We start from the raw sequence: 15,037 nt of genomic DNA, 5'->3' as shown, positions 1-15,037 counted from the left end.
ACTTGTCACATCACTTTATACATTATTCTTGTATGTCAGTACACGTCTGTCACCTCAATGATAATTTGGAATGTGTTTTGTTGGTTCACTTAGGTTTATTTAAGAGACCATTCATAGGTCTCAGGTTTAGTTGTAATTGAATGTTCAAAGCTGGAAGGACAGGCTGCACATTTCAATCCAAATAGGGCAGTGCACAAACAAAGTGTTGCATATTTCTGTTCTCAGACCCAAATTGTTTACAACAAATCTGAAGTCATCACATTAGATGAGTGAGTATCTCATCGCTTAGGTAGTTGAGGTTAGTCAGACTTGCACTTTCGTGATGAGGTAGCCCTGCCTGCGACTTCAAAATCAGTGTCACCCTCGGCCCAAGAGGAATTTTGGTCTAATGGTTAAACGGCCAGTGCAGTCAAAAACTTGACTTTCCTGTGTTCTATATTTCCATGCTATGAGGTTTGAATAATACTGTTAAATTGTGAAAATGATGATGATGCCCTTTTAGTGTAAGAGCTGTTTGAAAAGACCGCCTGAAATGTCAGCCTGTTTTGGTGGGATGGAGTTTTGGCCTACCTGGTGAGAATATCTTTAATAGACCAATAAGAAAGAGAGTTCCAAACCGCTCTGCCAATAACAGCTAGTTTATAGTTTTCCCCTCTCCACTCAGACCACTCCCAGACAGTCCTAGCAAAGTTCTTTTTTCAGAAATGGTTCTTTGCTAAGAAGCTATTTTTTGTATCTTTTTGACCATTTTAATTGAAACAATCACGGTAAGGCGCTTAATCTTTACTCAGAAATGATTTGATATTGAGATAAAAACGGCTGCATTGGACCTTTAAGATGTTGGTTTCTCGAGCTCGGAGACTGGGGTTCAGATCCCACCTGTGACACTTAGTACTGGTCACCCATTTACTCAATATGATTGTTTACTTGTGCAACTCAGGGTCTAGAACACTGATTGAGCACTTAAAGTAGTATTGTCCCAATAGTGTAGGATTTGAAAACCCAGGCCTTAATTACTTAATTTTTGGACGTAATGTTTGTTATTTAAATATGAGAACTGGTATAACTTGATTTATTTTAAATCATTATTTATTTATTCAAATTATGAAAGGATGTTTGTTTCTAAGATCTTGTAACAGCGGCTGCAGAGACCCATCATTCACACGTGCTGTGTACTTCAACGTTCTCTAAGGATGCTTCCCAAATGGCACCCTATTCCCTACATAGTGCACTACCTTTGACCAGGGCCCATAGCACTGGTCAAACAGTGCACTATATAGGAATAGGGTGCCATTTGAGAAGCACATTAAGCATCCCTATGGGTAGGATGTACAGTATGTAGACTCTCACAAAAATCAATCTTCGTCATCAAGAATTTATGTGTTATGCTGATCAGATTTGTTCTCATACCTACAGGCAAGGCAATGGAATGGCAACTCATAAACAACCATAAAACCATAACCATGTGTACATATCTAATCAAATACAAAGCTGGTAGTATGCTCCATGGTACAATGCTTCAAACCTACTACTGAGCAAATTGGTGTATCAGTTCTGCTTCACTTTAGCAAGATGTGATACTATTGCTACCTAAAACGAAGTGGTAAAATGCTTAAAATTACAGTGCCTTCTGAAAGTATTCATACCCCTTAACTTTTTCCACATTCTGTTGTGTTTCAGCCTGAATTTAAAATTAATTAAATTGAGATTTTTTTGTCACTGGCCTATACACAATACCCCATAATGCCAAAGTGGAATTATGTTACAAATTAAATAAAAATGAAAAGCTGAAATGTCTTGAGTCAATAAGTATTCAACCCTTTTGTTATGGCAAGCCTAAATACGTTAACAACTCACATAAGTTGCATGGACTCACTCTGTGCAATAAGTGCTTAACATGAATTTGGAATGACTACATCTCTGTACCCCACACATACAATTATCTGTAAGGTCCCTCAGTTGAGCAGTGAATTTCAAACACAGATTCAACCACAAAGACCAGGGAGGTTTTCCAATGCCTCACAAAGAAGGGCACCTATTGGTAGATGGGTACAAATAAAAAAAGCAGACATTCAATATCCCTTTGAGCATGGTGAAGTTATTAATTACACTTTGGATTGTGTATCAACACACCCAGTCACTACAAAGATACAGACGTCCTTCCTAACTCCGTTGCAGAGAGGAAGGAAACCACTCAGGGATTTCACCATGAGGCCAATGGTGACTTTAAAACAGTTCAAATTTAATGGCTGTGATAGGAGAAAAGTGAGGATATGGATCAACAACATGATAGTTACTCCACAATACTAACCTAATTGACAGAGTGAAGAGAAGGAAACTTGTACAGAATACAAATATTCCAAAACATGCATCCTGTTTGCAACAAGGCACTATAGTAATACTGCAAAAAAATGTGGCAAAGCAATTAAGTTTTAGTCCTGAATACAAAGTGTTATGTTTGGGGCAAATCCAATAAAACACATTACTGACTACCACTCTCCATATTTTCAAGCGTAGTGGTGGCTGTATCATATTATGGGTATGCTCGTAATCCTTAAGGACTGGGGAGTTTTTCAGGATAAAAAATACATGGAATGGAGCTAAGCACAGGCAAAATCCTAGAGGGAAATCTGGTTCAGTCTGCTTTCCAACAGACGCTGGTAGATTAATTCACCTTTCAGCAGGACAATAACATAAAACACAAGGCCAAATCTACACTGGAGTTGCTTATGAAGGAGACACTGAATGTTACTTAGTGACAGTGTTGACTTAAATCTACTTGAAAATCAATGGCAAGACCTGAAAATGGTTGTCTAGCAATGATCATTCAACCAATTTGACAGAGCTTGAAGAATTTTGAAAATCACTGAACAAAAACATAAACGCAACATGTAAAGTGTTGGTCCATGTCACGCCCTGGCTCTAGGGACTCTTTTAAGTTGAGCCAGGGTGTGTAGAGTTTATGTTTTGTGCTCGTTGTGTCTAGTCTAGTTTTGTATATCTATGTTGGCCAGAGTGGTTCTCAATCAGAGGCAACGAATATCAGCTGTTGCTGGTTGTCTCTGATTGGGAACCATATTTAGTCAGGTGGTTTTCCCACAGTGTTTGTGGGATCTTGTTCCGTGTTGGTTTGTGTTTTGCACCTGTGGACGTCACGTATCAATTTGTTGTTTTGTTCGTGTATCATTTAATAAATAAGTATGTTCACCTTCCACGCTGCGCCTTGGTCCTCTATATCCGACGATCGTGACAGAAGATCCCACCAATACAGGACCAAGCAGCGTGCCCAGGCAGGAGAGGAGAAGCGGCGCCAACCGGGCAGTCGTCGGACAGGCGAGGGGCACCCCCAAGAAATTTTTAGGGGGGGGGCACATGGCAGGGACGACGGGGCCACTGGAGGCAGATAAGGGGCAAGTTGGTGGACGAGGAGAGAAGGCCACCGGGTTACGGGAGCCATTGGTGTATAGAGGGAAGGAAAATGTAGAGGCACGGCGAGAGGTACTGAAGTGTGTTGCCAGTCCGGTCCGGCCCGTTCCTGATCCCTGTGTAAGGCCAGTGGTGTGTGTTCCCAGTACGGTCCGGCCTGTTCCTGTCCATCGCGCCAAGCCTATGGTGCGCGTCGCCAGCCCGGCCCGGCCTGTTCCTGCCCCTCGCACCAAGCCTATGGTGCGCGTCGCCAGCCCGGCCCGGCCTGTTCCTGCTCCCCGCACCAAGCCAATGGTGCGCGTCGCCAGCCCGGCCCGGCCCGTTCCTGCTCCCCGCACCAAACCTGTGGTGCGCATCGCCAGCCCGGCCCGGCCTGTTCCTGCTCCCCGCACCAAGCCAATGGTGCGCGTCGCCAGCCTGGTCCGGCCTGTTCCTGCTCCCCGCACCAAACCTGTGGTGCGCATCGCCAGCCCGTGCCCGTTTCACCGGTGCCTGGTCAGGTACCGGTCAGCTGCTCCACACTGGAGCCTGAGCAATCCGCTCCACCGAAGTCCAGTCCAGCTCCAGCCAGTGGGGCTAGACCAGACCAGGGGCACTACGGGGGGGTTAGTAGAGGGTGGTGGTCAAGCCCGGAGCCGGAACCGCCTCCGAGGAGGAATGCCCACCCAGCCCTCCCCTGTTCGGTGATGTTTAGGCGCGGTCGCAGTCCGCGCCTTTAGGGGGTGGTACTGTCACGCCCTGGCTCTAGGGACTCTTTTAAGTTGTGTGTAGAGTTTATGTTTTGTGCTCATTGTGTCTAGTCTAGTTTTGTATATCTATGTTGGCCAGAGTGGTTCTCAATCAGAGGCAACGAGTATCAGCTGTTGCTGGTTGTCTCTGATTGGGAACCATATTTAGTCAGGTGGTTTTCCCACAGTGTTTGTGGGATCTTGTTCCGTGTTGGTTTGTGTTTTGCACCTGTGGACGTCACGTATCGATTTGTTGTTTTGTTCGTGTATCATTTAATAGATAAGTATGTTCACCTTCCACGCTGCGCCTTGGTCCTCTATTTCCGACGATCGTGACAGTCCAATGTTTCATGAACTGAAATAAAAGATCCCAGAAATGTTCTATACACACAAAAAGCGTATTTCTCTAAAATGTTGTGCACAAATTTGTCTACGTCCCTGTTAGTGAGCATTTCTCCTTTTCCAAGATAATCCATCCACCTGACAGGTGTGGCATATCAAGAAGATGATTAAACAGCATGATCATGACACAGGTGCACCTTGTGCTGGGGACAATTAAAGGCCACTCTAAAATGTGCAGTTTGTCACACAACACAATGCCACAGGTGTGTCAAGTTTTGAGGGAGCGTGCAATTGGAATGCTGACTGCAGGAATGTCCACCAGAGCTGTTGCCAGATAATTGAATGTTTGTTTCTCTACCATAAGCTGCCTCCAACGTCGTTTTAAAGAATTTGGCAGTACATCCATTCGGCCACACAACCGCAGAGGCCGTACGTCCAATCGGCCTCACAACCAGCCCAGGACCTCCACATCCGGCTTCTTCACCTGTGGGATCATCTGAGACCAGCCACCCAGACAGCTGATGAAACTGAGGAGTATTTGTATCTGTAATAAAGCCCTTTGTGGGGAAAAACTAATTATGATTGGCTGGGCCTGGCTCCCCAGCGGGTGCACCTATGCCCTCCCAGGCCCACCCATGGCTGCGCCCCTGCCCAGTCATGTGAAATCCATAGATTAGGGCCTAATGAATTTATTTCAATTGACTGATGTCCTTATATGAACTGTAACTCAGTAAAATCGTTGAAATTGTTGCATGTTGCGTTTATATTTTTGTTCAGTATAATGATGGGCAAATGTTGCACAATCCAGTGTGGAAAGTTCTTAGAGACTTGTATTTTATTTACTAACCTTTATTTTAACAGGGTGTCATATTGACACCAAGTTTATTTTTCTAATGAGCCCTGCACAATACAAACACACACATCATAAAGGGCAACAGGCATTCATGCCTGAGCCTCCCCTGCAACACATTCCACATCTGTGGAGCATAAAAACCACAGCCCTCCCTAAATCAGAAGCCACCCTTGGAACCTCTAGCACTATCCGCTCTTGTACAGTATTCTATTGTTTTGACCTTGACGAGTGTCATCAGATACATTAGAAGTTTCTGCAGGAGCGCTTTGTAAATAAAAAAAAGGGAAAGCTGCTCTCTTCTTACAGAGGCCCAACCCTCCTTTTGATACAATATGCAATGGTGAGTTCTAAAATTAATCACCAGTAATGAATCTTAGGGCACAATGGAAAACAGCATCTAAAGGTTTAAGTGTGAAAGCTGCTGCGTGCATGTAGATTATATCCCCGTAATCTAAAACAGATATAAAAGTGGCCTGGACAACTTCCTTTCTAGAATCAAAAGACAGACATGCTCTATTTCTGTAGAATAATCCAATTTTGAACTCCAATTTATCATCTAGCCAGATACCAAGATATTTATAAAGAGGGAACTCGTTCAATTTGTGTTTCGTTCAGGCTAGTAATTTCAAGGTCACTTAAGTCTGGAAAACCTAGAAAATAGCATGTATTTTGTTTTGTTTGCATTAAGTACCAACTTAAGATCCAAGAGTGACTTCTGTAGCGCTTGGAAATCAGACTGCAAATGTGAAAATGATTGGTTTACAGATGGTGCAACAGAGTACAATACCGTATCATCAGCACAAAGATTATTACAATTTTTCACAGTATTTCCAATGTTATTTATATACAGCGTAAACAATAGTGGCCCCAGAATCGAACCCTGGGGTACCCCTTTATGCACTTCAAGGAATTCAGATTTAACCCCCTCTGTCACAATAGCCACAATAGTCCACAAACAAGGCAGCACATTGAATTTTGGCATCGAAATTTGATGTACATTCAGAATACAATTCTCAGAAATAAAGGAACGAAGTTGTACATTTACCAAAGATTCAAGAATCTTAGCTAGACAAGAAAGCGTAGAAATTGAATGATAATTATCAAGAACACTAGTGTCCCCACCCTTATGGAGCGGCAGCATATACAGTGGGGAAAAAAAGTATTTAGTCAGCCACCAATTGTGCAAGTTCTCCCACTTAAAAAGATGAGAGAGGCCTGTAATTTTCATCATAGGTACACGTCAACTATGACAGACAAATTGAGACTTTTTTTCCCAGAAAATCACATTGTAGGATTTTTTATGAATTTATTTGCAAATTATGGTGGAAAATAAGTATTTGGTCACCTACAAACAAGCAAGATTTCTGGCTCTCACAGACCTGTAACTTCTTCTTTAAGAGGCTCCTCTGTCCTCCACTCGTTACCTGTATTAATGGCACCTGTTTGAACTTGTTATCAGTATAAAAGACACCTGTCCACAACCTCAAACAGTCACACTCCAAACTCCACTATGGCCAAGACCAAAGAGCTGTCAAAGGACACCAGAAACAAAATTGTAGACCTGCACCAGGCTGGGAAGACTGAATATGCAATAGGTAAGCAGCTTGGTTTGAAGAAATCAACTGTGGGAGCAATTATTAGGAAATGGAAGACATACAAGACCACTGATAATCTCCCTCGATCTGGGGCTCCACGCAAGATCTCACCCCGTGGGGTCAAAATGATCACAAGAACGGTGAGCAAAAATCCCAGAACCACACGGGTGGACCTAGTGAATGACCTGCAGAGAGCTGGGACCAAAGTAACAAAGCCTACCATCAGTAACACACTACGCCGCCAGGGACTCAAATCCTGCAGTGCCAGACGTGTCCCCCCTGCTTAAGCCAGTACATGTCCAGGCCCGTCTGAAGTTTGCTAGAGTGCATTTGGATGATCCAGAAGAGGATTGGGAGAATGTCATATGGTCAGATGAAACCAAAATAGAACTTTTTGGTAAAAACTCAACTTGTCGTGTTTGGAGGACAAAGAATGCTGAGTTGCATCCAAAGAACACCATACCTACTGTGGAGCATGGGGGTGGAAACATCATGCTTTGGGGCTGTTTTTCTGCAAAGGGACCAGGACGACTGATCCGTGTAAAGGAAAGAATGAATGGGGCCATGTATCGTGAGATTTTGAGTGAAAACCTCCTTCCATCAGCAAGGGCATTGAAGATGAAACGTGGCTGGGTCTTTCAGCATGACAATGATCCCAAACACACCGCCCGGGCAATGAAGGAGTGGCTTCGTAAGAAGCATTTCAAGGTCCTGGAGTGGCCTAGCCAGTCTCCAGATCTCAACCCCATAGAAAATCTTTGGAGGGAGTTGAAAGTCTGTGTTGCCCAGCGACAGCCCCAAAACATCACTGCTCTAGAGGAGATCTGCATGGAGGAATGGGCCAAAATACCTAGCAACAGTGTGTGAAAACCTTGTGAAGACTTACAGAAAACGTTTGACCTGTGTCATTGCCAACAAAGGGTATATAACAAAGTATTGAGAAACTTTTGTTATTGACCAAATACTTATTTTCCACCATAATTTGCAAATAATTCATAAAAAATCCTACAATGTGATTTTCTGGATTTTATTTTTCTCATTTTGTCTGTCATAGTTGACGTGTACCTATGATGAAAATTACAGGCCTCTCTCATCTTTTTAAGTGGGAGAACTTGCACAATTGGTGGCTGACTAAATACTTTTTTTCCCCACTGTAAGCAGCCTTCCATACTTTTGGAATATTTCCTGATAGCCAATAGCTGCACACTTAAGCAGACCCGGCTCCAGTTTGACAGCCCCAGTGGACTTCTTCGTGATTTTCCAAATCATTCTGCAAATGTCCCCTATCAGCATCAAGGCCAATCTCATAGAGAGTAGGCATAGAAGTTATTTCAAAGATATAGCCAGCTGAAATAAAATGGTGATTAAATGCACCAATGATAGCATTTTTGTCCATAATGGGGCCAGAGTCTAAGTTAATTTGTTGGGGCAGAGAAGGGGAGGTGCTACCCTTCAGAGATTTTACAGTTTTCCAGAATTCTGCCGGTATCCCCTTACAATCAGACAGAGTGTTTACATAGTACTAAGACTTGGCCTTTCTAATCAGTATTACACATAGATTCCTCAGTTGCCTAAAATACTTCCAGGCAGTTTTTTGGCCTTGGCCCAAGCAACATCTCTTGTGTATAACTTAAGATAAATCAGGAGTGAACCAAGTGTTAGATCTATTTTTAACTCTCCGTTTTTTGAAAGGGGCATGTTTACTATTGAAGACATTTGCAAAATAGCATAAAGCTAATTCGGGTTCTGGAATAGCTGATATATTCAAGGTCACTCAAATAAAGATCATGCAAAAAAGCTCATGTTCACTAAAATGTTCAAAGTTCCTCTTAGTGATGACACAGGGCTTACATTTATGCATTTTCACATCTCTAACACCGACAACTGGGCAATGGTCACTAATATCCAGAACTGGCAGCATATTACTCTGGTGTATTCATCAGAATAAGAATCACTGGATCTTTTGGATTTGGCTGTGTGGGCTTGGTTATCAGCTGGGTCAAATTTAGCTCAGTACAAATATCTTTCAGCCTATCTGACACTGGTGTCATCCAATCCAGATTAAGATCGGCCATTATTAATAGTTCAAATTTAGCATACTTAGATAGCAAGTCAGACAGTTTGTCAAGAGCACAAGGGGGAATCCAAGGGGGGCGATAAATTCCTTCTAGCATTAGCTGGATATTATTTCCAAAGCCCACATTAAGGGTTAGGCTAAAGATACACCAACATTTAAACTATTCTTGGTCAAAATGGTGATACCCCTACCTCTGCCAACTCTATCAGATCTATAACATTTCTACACTTATCCAGAGCGACTTACAGGAGCAATTAGGGTTAAGTGCCTTGCTCAAGGGCACATCGACAGATTTTTCACCTAGTCGGCTCGGGGATTAGAACCAGAGATCTTTCGGTTACTGGCACAATGCTCTTAACCACTAAGCTACCCGCCGCCCCACATTATAACCAATCAGAGACACATCTGTATCCGGCAGTCTTATTTAACCAAGTTTCAGATATTACCAGAATGTCAACATCAGTTTGAGAAACCAGAATTTTTACAAAATCCATTTTCGAAATCAAACTTCTGGCATTAACATGAATCAGTCCAATGCCGCAGCTGGGGGATTTCAGATCAGAAGGAGTCTCTAATACAAGCATACTATGCTCAATTGGTAACCCCTTCTTTGAAAATACCATAGGGCTAGCCTGAATTGTTATAGATTGTACCACTGGGCCGAGGCCTCGAGCGAGGACGGGGTTTAAAACAAGAGTCAATGATGGTTACTTACCTGCAGTATGATGAGAATGATGATAATTTATGATTGGGATTACCTGAGCGGGACTTGGAAGACTCACCCAGAAAGACTCACAGCTGTAGTCGCTGCCAAAGGTGCGTCTACAAAGTATTGACTCAGGGGTGTGAATACTTATGTAAATTAGATACTTCTGCATTTCATTTTCAATATATTTGCAAAAATTACTCAATACATGTTTTCACTTTGTCATTATGAGGTATTGTATGTAGATGGGTGAGAAATTATTCTAAAATTGATTATTGTTTTTTTTACCCTCATCAATCTACACACAATACCCCATAATGACAAAGCAAAAACAGGTTTATATACATTTTTGCAAACTTATAAAAAGTATCACATTTACATAAGTATTCAGACCCTTTACTCAAAACTTTGTTGAAGCACCTTTGGCAGTGATTACAGCCTCGAGTCTTCTTGGTTATGACGCTACAAGCTTGGCACACCTGTATTTAGGAAGTTTTTCCCATTCTTCTCTGCAGATCCTCTCAAGCTCTGTCAGGTTGGATGGGGAGCGTCGCTGCACAGCTATTTTCCGGACTCTCCAGAGATGTTCGATCGGGTTCAATCTGGGCTCTGGCTGGGCCACTCAAGGACAGTCAGAGACTTTTCCCGAAGCCACTCCTACATTGACTTGGCTGTGTGCTTAGGGTTGTTGTGTCACGCGACGTGTATGCGGTAGCGAAGTCAAAAGCAGGACACAGAGCGGCTGGCAACGTTTTTTACTGAACACAGTAAAATCAACGTACAAACAACAAACCTCCAAACAGGGAGGAAAGCACAAAGACCCGTACATACAGAACTGCCGGAATGACAACAAACAATAACACACAAAGTACCAATGAGAGACAGGGGTTAATATAGGGAATATAATCCAACATAATGGGAAACAGGTGTAAACAATAAAGACCAAACAAGACAAACACCGAAACATCGATCGGCAGCAGCTAGTACTCTGGGGACGACGAACGCCGAAGCCTGCGCGAGCAAGGAGGAGGAGCAGCCTCGTCTGAATCCATGACAGTACCCCCCCCCCGACGCGCGGCTCCAGCCGTGCGCCGACCCCGGCCTCGGGGACGGCCAGGAGGACGCGGAGCAGGGCGAGTCGGATGACTCCGGTGGAAATCCCTCAACAGGGAGGGATCTAGGATGTCCCTCCTAGGGACCCAGCACCGTTCCTCCGGACCGTACCCCTCCCACTCCACGAGATACTGCAGACCCCCCATCCGACGCTTCGAATCCACGATGGAACGGACTGAGTATGCCGGAGCCCCCTCGATGTCTAGTGGGGGCGGAGGAGCCTCTCGTATCTCATTCTCCTGGAGTGGACCAGCTACCACCGGCCTGAGGAGAGACACATGGAACGAGGGGTTAATGTGGTAAGTAATGGGCAGTTGTAACCTATAACATACCTCGTTCAATCTCCTCAGGACTTTAAATGGCCCCACAAACCGCCGACCCAGCTTCCGGGCAGGCGAAGGGGCAGTTTTCGGGTCGAGAGCCAGACCCGATCTCCCGGTGCATAAACTGGACCCTCACTGCGGTGGTGATCGGCGTTCGCCTTTTGCCGTCTGATAGCCCGCTGCAGATGGACATGCGCAGCGTTCCATGTTTCCTCCGAGTGCTGAAACCACTCATCCACCGCAGGGGCTTCGATCTGGCTCTGATGTCAGGGTGCCAGGACCGGCTGATAACCCAGCACACACTGAAAAGGCGTAAGATTAGTGGAGGAGTGGCGGAGTGAGTTTTGGGCTATCTCTGCCCAGGGGATATACCCCGACCACTCCTCCTGCCGGTCCTGGCAATAGGACCTCAGAAACCTACCCACATCCTGGTTTACTCTCTCACCTGCCCATTACTCTCAGGGTGAAAACCAGAGGTAAGGCTAATCGAGACCCCCAAACGTTCCATAAACGCCCTCCAGACTCTAGAGGTGAACTGGGGACCCCGATCAGACACTATATCCTCAGGCACCCCGTAGTGCCGGAAGACGTGAGTAAACAGGGCGTCGGCCGTTTGTAGGGCTGTAGGAAGACCTGGCATAGGAATGAGACGGCAGGCCTTAGAAAACCGATCCACAACGACCAAGATCGTGGTATTCCCCTGGGAGGGGGGAAGGTCCGTGACAAAATCCACCGATAGGTGAGACCACGGCCGTTGTGGAACGGGTAGAGGTTGTAACCTCCTGGGCAGGTGTCTAGGCGCCTTACACTGGGCGCACACCGAGCAGGAAGAAACGTAAACCCTCACGTCCCTAGCTAAGGTGGGCCACCAGTACTTCCCGCTAAGGCAGTGCACTGTCCGACCAATACCAGGATGACCAGAGGAGGGTGACGTGTGAGCCCAATATATCAGTCGATCACGGACCTAGAGCGGCACGTACCTCCGCCCCTCTGGACACTCTGGGGGAGTAGGGTCGGCACGTAACGCCCGCTCGATTTCCGCATGTGCCAGCACTGGAGCCGAGGCGAACAGGTCCTTCAGATGTCTAAACGCCCTGTCCGCCTCAGCCGACCACTGCAAACGCACCGGGCCCCCCTTTAGCAGGGAGGTGATGGGAGCTGCTACCTGTTCAAAGCCCCGGATAAACCTCCGGTAGTAATTGGCAAAACCCAAAAACCGCTGCAACTCCTTCACCGTGGTGGGAGTCTGCCAATTACGCACGGCTGAAACGCGGTCAATCTCCATCTCCACCCCTGACGCGGACAACCGATGTCCCAGGAAGGAGATGGACTCCTGGCAAAACAGACATTTCTCCGCCTTCACATACAGGTCATGCTCCAACAGTCTACCCAGCACCCGACGCACCAGGGACACATGCTCGGCTCGTGTAGCGGAGTATATTAGAATGTCATCAATATACACCACTACACCCTGTCCATGCAAATCCCGGAAAATCTCGTCCACAAATGATTGGAAGACTGAAGGAGCATTCATTAAACCGTATGGCATGACGAGGTACTCATAGTGACCCGAGGTGGTACTGAATGCTGTCTTCCACTCATCTCCCTCCCTAATGCGCACCAGGTTGTACGCGCTCCTGAGATCCAATTTTGTGAAGAATCGCGCCCCGTGTAATGACTCCGTCATACTAGTAATCTGATTGAGACCACGGTAATCAATACACGGGCGTAAACCCCCATCCTTCTTCTTCACAAAAAAGAAACTCTAGGACGCAGGGGAAGTGGACGGCCGTATGTATCCCTGTCTCAGAGATTCGGTGACGTATGTCTCCATAGCTGCCGTCTCCTCCTGAGACAGAGGATACACATGACTACGAGGAAGCGCAGCGCCTACCTGGAGGTCTATCGCACAATCCCCCTGTCGATGAGGTGGTAATTGAGTCGCCTTCGTTTTACAGAAGGCGAGTGCCAAATCGGCATACTCAGGAGGAATGTGCATGGTGGGAATTTGGTTTGGACTTTCCACCGTCGTTGCCCCTACGGAAACACCTACACACCGCCCGACACACTGATCAGACCATCCCTTGAGAGCCCTCTGTTGCCATTAAATGTTGGGGTCATGAGATGTTAACCAGGGAAGCCCCAACACCACGGGAAACGCAGGAGAGTCAATCAAATACAACTGTATAATCTCCTCATGGCCCTCCTGCGTCTTCATCTTAAGTGGCGCTGTGACCTCCCTAATCAATCCCGACCCCAAAGGGCGGCTATCTAGGGCATGGGGATGGGGAAGGGCACATCAACTGGTACAATAGGAATCCCTAACTTATACGTGAACCGGCGATCGATAAAATTCCCAGCTGCGCCTGAATCTACTAGCGCCTTATGCTGGGATTGAGAAGAAACCTCGGGAAACACAACTTTAATACACATATGTACAACAGAGAGCTCTGGGTGAGTTGGGTGCTTACTCACCTGGAATGACTCATCAGTGCGTTGCCTACTGCCTCGATTCCTAGGAGACCCTCCCCAGCACCGAACCGCAGTGTGTCCTCTGCGGCCACAGTTGGTGCAGGGGACGGCCTCTCTCCTGGTCTCTCTCCTCGTCTCCCTAGCACCAGCGCCCCCGAGCTCCATAGGGCTCGGCTCAGAAGTGCTGGGGGATGGAATGGACGGCCCCAACTACAGACGTCCGCGGGTAGCCAACAGGGTATCTAGGCGAATTGACATGTCCACCAGCTGATCGACGCTTAGGTTGGTGTCCCTGCAGGCCAACTCCCGACGAACGTCCTCCCTTAGGCTGCACCTGTAGTGGTCGATGAGGGCCCTCTCATTCCATCCCGCGTTGGCAGCCAGAGTCGGGAAGTCCAGTGCGAACTCCTGCGCGCTACTCTTCCCCTGTCTGAGGTGGAACAGACGCTCACCCGCCACCTTCCCCTCTGGGGGATGATCGAACACCGCCCTGAAGCGGCGGGTGAACTCCGCATAGTTGACTGTAGCGGCGTCTATTCCCCCCCACTCGGCGTTGGCCCACTCCAGTGCCTTGCCGGACAGACAGGAGATGAGGGCGGACACGCTCTCGTATCCCGAGGGCGCCGGGTGGATGGTTGCCAGGTAGAGTTCCACTTGGAGCAGGAAACCCTGACACGCGGCCGCGGTGCCATCATAAGCCCTCGGGAGCGAGAGCCGAATCCCACTGGACTCCGGAGGTGAAGCGATGGGTATAGCTGATGGTGGTGGTATCGTTGGAGGAGGTGTGGGCAAACCTCCTCTTTCCCATCGCCTCAAGGTGTTCATCACCCCTTCCATGGCGGTGCCGAGATCCTGGATCATGGCCGCTTGTTGCATAACGCGCTCCTCCAGTGATCCAGCTGGCACCGCCGCTCCTGCTGACTCCATGGTGGTGTGTTATTCTGTTACGCGACGTGTATGCGGTAGCGAAGTCAAAAGCAGGACACAGAGCGGCTGGCAACGTTTTTTACTGAACACAGTAAAATCAACGTACAAACAACAAACCTCCAAACAGGGAGGAAAGCACAAAGACCCGTACATACAGAACTGCCGGAATGACAACAAACAATAACACACGAAGTACCAATGAGAGACAGGGGTTAATTTAGGGAATACAATCCAACATAATGGAAACAGGTGTAAACAATAAAGACCAAACAAGACAAACACTGAAACATCGATCGGCAGCAGCTAGTACTCCGGGGACGACGAACGCCGAAGCCTGCCCGAGCAAGGAGGAGGAGCAGCCTCGGCTGAATCCGTGACATGTTGTCCTGTTGGAAGGTGAACCTTCGCCCCAGTCTGAGGTCTGGAGCAGGTTTTCATCAAGGATCTCTCTGTACTTTGCTCCGTTCATCTTTCC

The sequence above is a fragment of the Coregonus clupeaformis genome, chromosome 4, assembly GCF_020615455.1.
Source record: "Coregonus clupeaformis isolate EN_2021a chromosome 4, ASM2061545v1, whole genome shotgun sequence".
In the NCBI taxonomy this organism is placed as follows: Eukaryota; Metazoa; Chordata; class Actinopteri; order Salmoniformes; family Salmonidae; genus Coregonus; species Coregonus clupeaformis.
Note: the sequence above shows the minus strand (reverse complement) of the source record.